The 8,084-nt window shown below is 37.8% G+C and overlaps 1 non-coding gene across 1 annotated transcript; it reads right to left on the bottom strand.

Moving 5' to 3' along the window:
- Positions 1-4,991: 4,991 nt before the first annotated feature.
- Positions 4,992-5,099, bottom strand: LOC112788208 (small nucleolar RNA R71). Its single transcript, XR_003195582.1, has one exon. It is a non-coding gene; the product is annotated as a small nucleolar RNA R71 (small nucleolar RNA).
- Between the last annotated feature and the right edge of the window lie 2,985 nt (positions 5,100-8,084).

The following is an 8,084-nucleotide window of genomic DNA, read 5'->3' as shown; positions in this document are numbered from 1 at the left end:
TAAATTAAAGCAAAGTAGAAATCTGATGTTAAGAAAAGCTAAACCTAAAATCGTAAAACCTAGAGAGAGGAGAGAGCCCCTCTCCCTAGAAAACTACATTTAAACCTAAAATTATGAATGAGAAGTGAATCGTCCTCTTTGTGTTTCCCCTATTCTGCAGCTTCTATTCTGTGTTTTTCGGGCTTGGAACTGGGCCAAAAGGAGCCCAGAAATTGCTCGCAGCGCTTTCTGCAATTTCTGCACGTGGCGCATGTCACGCATACGCGTAGGTCATGCGTGCACGTCATTTGGCAAAATTCCTTGTCACGGGTACGCATTAGTCACACATACGCATTGCTCATCTTCTGCGTTAGGCACGCGTACGTGTCACTCATGCGTGCGCATCGCTGCCAACTTCTCGAAACTTTATTTCTCATGTTCCTTCCACTTTTGCATGTTTCCTTTCCATCCTCTAAGTCATTCCTGCCCTATAAAGCCTGAAAATACTCAACACACAGATCACGACATCGAATGGTAACAAAGGATAATTAAAATTGACAGTTTAAAGGCCAAAGAAACATGTTTTCAATTATGTTACAGAATCAGGAAGGATTTATAAAACCATGCAAATTATATGAATAAGTGAGCAAAGGATAATGTGAATTTATCAATTAGCACAAGATAAACCATAAAATAGTTGTTTATCAATTACATACAATTGCCATACAATAGATAGTGAATTTAAATTACATAATGGCTAGCTACAACATGCAATTTAAAAATCCAAAAACAATCTTAAGGGTAATGTCACAAGTACTTGGTATACACAAATATCCAACAATCAAAATTCAATACCAAGTAATAAAGTATAACCTCAATAAAGAAATCCAACAATGAATAATTTCAACATCAAGAAACAATAAATGAAATCAATAATCAAACACTTACCACCTAAAATAGAAAATTAAACTAACTAACTAACTAACTAATTAACTAATTAACTAACTAACTAAAAGAAATGATGGTGGTGGATGATGGTTGAAAGAAAGAAAGAGAAGAAGAGAAAAGAAGAAAAGAAATAGAGAGAAGAGAAGAAAAGAAGAGTATGTAGGACAGGGGAGCTCACACGTACGCGGAAGGTCACGCGTACGCATGCGTGGCAAAAATGGGAACTGACACGCATGCATCAGTCACGAGTAGGCATGACAAGGGGAAAAAGAAGGTGACACGTACGCGTGGGTCACGCGTACGCATGGGAGGAACTTGTGCTAGATGCACAACTCGCACACACTACGTGCGTGATGAGCAGATAATTTATACGCTTTTTGGCATTATTTTTAGTATGTTTTTAGTATATTTTAATTAGTTTTTATTATATTTTTATTAGTTTTTATTTAAAAATCACATTTCTAGACTTTACTATGAGTTTGTGTATTTTTCTGTGATTTCAGGTATTTTCTGGCTGAAATTGAGGGACCTGAGCAAAAATCTGGTTCAGAGACTGAAAAAGGACTGCAGATGTTGTTTGATTCTGACCTCCCTGCACTCAAAGTGATTTTCTGGAGTTACAGAAGCCCAATTGGTGCGCTCTTAATTTCGTTGGAAGGTAGACATCCTGGGCTTTCCAGCAATATATAATAGTCCATACTTTTCCCGAGATTTGATGGCCCAAACAGGCGTTCCAAGTCAGCCCAAGAATTCTGGCGTTTAACTCCAAAACTGGCACAAAAGCTGGAGTTAAACGCCCAAACTGGCACAAAAGCTGGCGTTTAACTCCGAGAAAAGTCTCTACACATGAAAGCTTCAATGCTCAGCTCAAGCACACACCAAGTGGGCCCGGAAAAAGATTTCTGCATTAATTACTGATTTCTGTAAACCCTAGGCTACTAGTTCTCTATAAATAGGACCTTTTGCTATTGTATTTTCACACTTGATAAACTTTTGATATTTGAGAGTCTTATGCACGTTTGGAGGCTGGCCTCACGGCCATGCCTGAACCTTGTTCTTATGTATTTTTAACGGTGGAGTTTCTACACACCATAGATTAAGGTGTGGAGCTCTGCTGTTCTTCATGAATTAATACAAGTACTATTGTTTTTTTATTCAACTCAAGTCTATTTCTTCTCCAAGATATTCATTCGTTCTTCAACTTGATGAATGTGATGATCCGTGACACTCATCATCATTCTCACCTATGAACGCGTGACTGACAACCACTTCCGTTCTACATGCAACCAAGATTGAATGTGTATCTCTTAGGTTTCTAATCTAAGATTGGAACCTTCGTAGTATAGGCTAGAATTAATGGCAGCCATTCCTGAGATACGGAACGTCTAAACCTTGTCTGTTGTATTCTGAGTAGGATCTGGGAAGGGATGACTGTGACGAGCTTCAAACTCGCTATTGTGGGGCGTGTGACAGACGCAAAAGGATCAATAGATCCTATTCCGACATGATCGAGAACCGACAGCTGATTAGCCGATGTTGTGACAGAGCATCAGGACCATTTTCACTGAGAGGACGGGATGTAGCCATTGACAACGGTGATGCCGAACATAAAGCTTTCCATGGAAAGGAGTATGAATGATTGGAAGAAGGCAATAGGAAAGCAGAGGTTCAAGGGGAACAAAGCATCTTCATACGCTTATCTGAAATCCACCAATGAATTACATAAGTGTCTCTATCTTTATTTTATGTTTTATTCATCTTTTAATTATCAATCCTCCATCACCATTTGAATCTGCCTGACTGAGATTTACAAGATGACCATAGCTTGCTTCAAGCCGACAGTCTCCATAGGATCGACCCTTACTCACGTAAGGTTTATTACTTGGACGACCCAGTGCACTTGCTGGTTAGTTGTGCGGAATTGTGACAAAGTGTGATTCATGTTTAAGAGCTCGAAGTCCTTTGGCTCCATTGTTGATGATCACAATTTCGCGCACCAAGTTTTTGGCGCCGTTGCCGGGGATTGTTCGAGTTTGGACAACTGACGGTTCATCTTGTTGCTTAGATTAGGTATCTTTTCTTCAGAATTTTTAAGAATGAATTCTAGAGTTTCAAGGTGATGTTCCCACCATCACAAAAGCTGATTGATTCTCATCAATTTAGCTATTGAATGTAATGTCCTGCTGAAGCTTGGCCAAACATGTCTAATCCTTTTTAGACTGAAGCTTTAGACTAACATTGCATGATTCCTAGAATTCTTATTAAAAGTTTTGATTCTCTTTATTTTCTTTTCTATATAATTTTCGGAAAAAAAATACAAAAAAATTTTAAAATCATAAAACCAAAAATATTTTATGTTTCTTGTTTGAGTCTATTGTCTTATTTCAAGTTTGGTGTCAATTGCATGTCTTTATCCTTCTAATTTTAGAAATTTTATGCATTATGTTCTTTATTGATCTTCAAGTTATTCTTGATGATTTCCTTGCTCTGATCTTTAAATTCTCTTGTTTTGCGTGTTTTGTTGTTTCTCATATGCATTCTCAATTTGTTAGTGTCTCCTATATGAAAATTTTTAAGTTTGGTGTCTTGCGTGCATTGTTTATTTGATCTTAGTTGCATTTTTATTGTTTCTCATCATCAAAAAAAAATTCAAAAATATTTTTAAAACTATGTCTTTTCAAGTCAATAACACAGAGAATTGAAGATTCAGAACAGTCAGCAGAGGAATCAAACAGAAAAAGCTGGGCGTTCAAAACACCCAGTGAAGAAGGAAAACTGGCGTTTAAACGCCAGCCAGGATACCTGGCTGGGCGTTTAACGCCAGGATGACACTAGAGGGAAGATTTTGTTTTTAATTCACATTTTTTTCAAGTTTTCATAATTTTTCAAAATCAAATCTTTTTCAAATCATATCTTTTCAATCATATCTCTTTCAAAATCAATTTCTTTCCATTTTATATTTATTTTTACTATTTTCAAAAATCTTTGCTTCAATTCAAGATTTGCTTCAAAATTTTCAAGTTGTTACTTGCCTATTAAGAAAGGATCAAATTTTAAATTTTTAGAATCATATCTTTTAATTTCTTGTTAGTCAAGTAATCAACTTTAGTTTTAAAACTTTCTCTTTTTAATTTGATTTTCAATCATATCTTCTCAATCATATCTTTTCAATCACATCTTTTTTTTTAAAATTAATTTTCAATCATATCTTTCTGATTTCTAATTTCAAAATCTTTTTCAAAATCACTTAATTTCTTTCCCAATCTTAGTTTTCGAAAATCTCAATCAATTTTTCAAATTTCTTTTTATTTTTCGAAAATTTCTTCCTCTCTTCTCACATCATTATATTTAAGGGACTAACACTCCTCCTCAAGGTGCAATTCGAACTCTGTCCCTCTTGATAAGTTCGAATTCCCTCTTCTTTACCTCCTCCTTCTATTCTTTTTTTCCTCTGACACCACAAAGAATCTCTATACTGTGACATAGAGGATTCCATACTTTCTTGTTCTCTTCTCTTTCATATGAGCAGGAGCAAAGATAAAAGCATTCTTGTTAAAGCTGATCTTGAACCTAAAAGGACCTTGAAGAGAAAGCTAAGAGAAACTAAAGCACAACTCTCTCTAGAAGGCCTAACAGAGCTCTTCAAAGAAGAAGAAACTATGGCAGCCGAAAACAACAACAATGCCAACAATGCAAGGAATGTGCTTGGTGACTTTACTGCACCTACTCCTGATTTCTATGGGAGAAGCATTTCTATCCCTGCCATTGGAGCAAACAACTTTGAGCTTAAGCCTCAATTAGTTTCTCTAATGCAACAGAATTGCAAGTTTCATGGACTTCCATTGGAAGAACCTCATCAGTTCTTGGCTGAATTCTTGCAAATCTGTGACACTGTCAAGACCAATGGGGTTGACCCTGAAGTCTATAGACTTATGCTTTTTCCTTTTGCTGTAAGAGACAGAGCTAGGACATGGTTGGACTCACAACCTAAAGAAAGCTTGAACTCTTGGGAAAAGTTAGTCAATGCCTTCTTGGCAAAGTTCTTTCCACCTCAAAAATTGAGTAAGCGTAGAGTGGAAGTCCAAACCTTCAGACAGAAGGAAGGAGAATCCCTCTATGAAGCATGGGAAAGATACAAGCAATTGATCAGAAGGTGCCCTTCTGACATGCTTTCAGAATGGAGCATCATAGAAATCTTCTATGATGGTCTATCTGAACTATCCAAGATGTCATTGGATAGCTCTGCTGGAGGATCTCTTCATCTGAAGAAGATGCCTGCAGAAGCTCAAGAACTCATTGAAATGGTTGCAAATAACCAATTCATGTACACCTCTGAAAGGAATCCTGTGAATAATGGGACAACTCAGAAGAAAGGAGTTCTTGAGATTGATACTCTGAATGCCATATTGGCTCAGAATAAAATATTGACTCAACAAGTCAATACGATTTCTCAGAGTCTGTCTGAAATGCAAGCAGCTACATGATGCCAGGGCATTTTGGCCAGTTTCACTGACCTTTTCTTTACTGTTTTTAGGTTAGTTTCATGCATTTCTTTAGGAAATAAGCTAGTTTTGGTAAATATTCACTTATGCCTTGACTCAAGCATACATTGTGTATTTTACATGATTTCATGAGGATTTTGCATAAGTTTAGTGACAAATATTATGTTGCATTACTCATGACTTGGACTAGAGCTTTGATGCACTTGGTTGCTTGATTTCAGGACTAAAAAAGAGCAAGAGAAGGGGAGGTAACTTGCAAAGATTAATGAGAAAAGTGATTGCCAATAACACTCTCAAAAAGCCATCAATGCCCACGTTAGAGAGTCACGTTAACCAAGTTAACGTGAACTCTAACGTGGAGAAATGAAGTTGAGCCAACGTTAGTGACACTCAACATTGTCACTAACGTTGGCACTTACTCATAAGTGGCCATGTTAGAAGCCACGTTAACCTAGTTAACGTGGCCTCTAACGTTAAGGGGGAGGGAGAGAAGCCAACGTTAGTGACACTCAACATTGTCACTAACGTTGGCCTATGGTGCTAAGTACCACGTTAACTCCCACGTTAACTTGGTTAACGTGGGAACTAACGTAAAGGAATGAAGAGTTGTCGACAACGTTAGTGACACTCAACATTGTCACTAACGTTGAAGCAACCACACAACCCCTAAGAGTCACGTTAGCTTCCACGTTAACTTGGTTAACGTGGAAGCTAACGATGAGGAATGAAGGTTGAGCCAACGTTAGTGACACTCAACATTGTCACTAACGTTGGGATGGCTAAGAATGGCCACGTTAGAAGCCACGTTAACCTAGTTAACGTGGACTCTAACGTGAGACCTAGGGGCACATTGGAACGTTAGTGACAATGTTGAATGTCACTAACATTCTCGAAGGTTGGCAAAAGCCACGTTAGAAGCCACGTTAACCTAGTTAACGTGGGCTTTAACGTGAAGCAAGAAGGGGCACACTGGAATGTTAGTGACAATGTTGAGTGTCACTAACGTTCTCGAAGGATAACAAGGCAACGTTAAAAGCCACGTTAACCTAGTTAACGTGGGTTTTAACGTGAGGCAAAGGGGTGTATTGGAACGTTAGTGACAATGTTAAGTGTCACTAACGTTCTCGAACTTATATTCTCACTAAATGTTAACACCCCTAACGTCCTGAACTAAACTCTCTGCGCACTTCACACTTTCTCTCTGCAAGTAAAGCCAAGCCCAAAAAAAGAAAGGAACTACTTCAAACTCAAGATCCAAAGGCCCAAGACTTGAAGAATCACACTAGAAGCTGAGAAGAGTAGTATATATAGGAGTAGCTTTGAATTGAGAAAGAGTTCTGGAGGCTGGAAAAAGAGAACTACTCTCTGTATTTTACTTTCTTTGCAATTCTAGTTGTATGATGTATTCTCCATCTTTGTTTTCATTTTCAAGAGCTATGAACAACTAAACCCTTTTCATTGGGTTAGGGAGCTCTGTTGTAATTTGATGGATCAATACTGATTTTCATTGTTCTTCTTCTATCTTTCCTCTTGATTTTACTTGAAAGCTTTCGATCTTCATCCAATTGAGTAGTTATCTTGGAATAGAAGCTATTCAAACTTGGATCTCTTTTGAACCTTGGAAGAGGAATGAAGAGATCAAGCTAGAAATGCTTTCTCATGCTGGACCAAATTGGGTTTGGATGGGTATGTGACTGTAACCCTCTCAATACTTGGTTTGGGAAATGCATGTGGTATAATCAGTGACCATACTTCATCTCTTCTCATGAGCAATTGACCAAGAAATTGGCTATTGATCAAGATTTGAGAGATTGAATTGCAAGGAATTGTAATTCAATCACTTAAGATTGCCAAGGAGATCAATGATGACAAGTCATCTTAGCCTAGTTTCACTAGCCTTTTTCTTTTGTTTTCAACTGAATTATGCACTTTCTTGAGCCAAAAGCAAGCCAATTGGGTAGATTTTCATGTTTCCTTTGATTTAATCAACCATGTATGAATTCATGCTATTTCATGAGGTTTTGTGCTATAATTGTCACATATTATGAAAGAATGAATATCTCATGATTTTGAGCATAGCTTTGATGTGTTTGGTTGATTAATGATAGGTGAAGAAAGCTTGGAGAAAGGTTGATGCAAGAAGGAAGGGCTAGAAGGAAGAGAGAACAAAAAGTTTGAGCAAAAGTTTGCCCTCAAACTTTAGCTCAAACTTTTGGATTAATTATGAACCAGGAAGTAAAAGCTGGAGCAAAAGTTAGACCCCTAACTTTTTGGCTAACTTTTGGGCAAAAGCTGGAGCAAAAGTTAGACCCCTAACTTTTTGGCTAACTTTTGGCATGAAAAACACTCCCTGGATGCACAAAAAGTTTGCGCCAACGTTAGCCCCCTAACTTTTTGGCTAACGTTGGCACATGAAAAACACTCCCTGGACTAGCAAAAGTTTGCGCCAACGTTAACCCCCTAACTTTTTGGCTAACGTTGGCGCCATGAATAACCAAGGGGAGGCCAACGTTGGAGCAAAAGTTAGACCCCTAACTTTTGCCCCAACGTTGGTATCAGCAAAACAAGGGTGCTGATGTGAAAAGTTGGAGCAAAAGTTAGACCCCTAACTTTTACTCCAACTTTTACTCAAGCTTTCATGATTCCAACCCGGTT

The sequence above is a fragment of the Arachis hypogaea genome, chromosome 20 (assembly GCF_003086295.3).
Source record: "Arachis hypogaea cultivar Tifrunner chromosome 20, arahy.Tifrunner.gnm2.J5K5, whole genome shotgun sequence".
NCBI classification, from domain to species: domain Eukaryota; kingdom Viridiplantae; phylum Streptophyta; class Magnoliopsida; order Fabales; family Fabaceae; genus Arachis; species Arachis hypogaea.
This window is presented reverse-complemented; position numbering and strand designations above follow the sequence as displayed.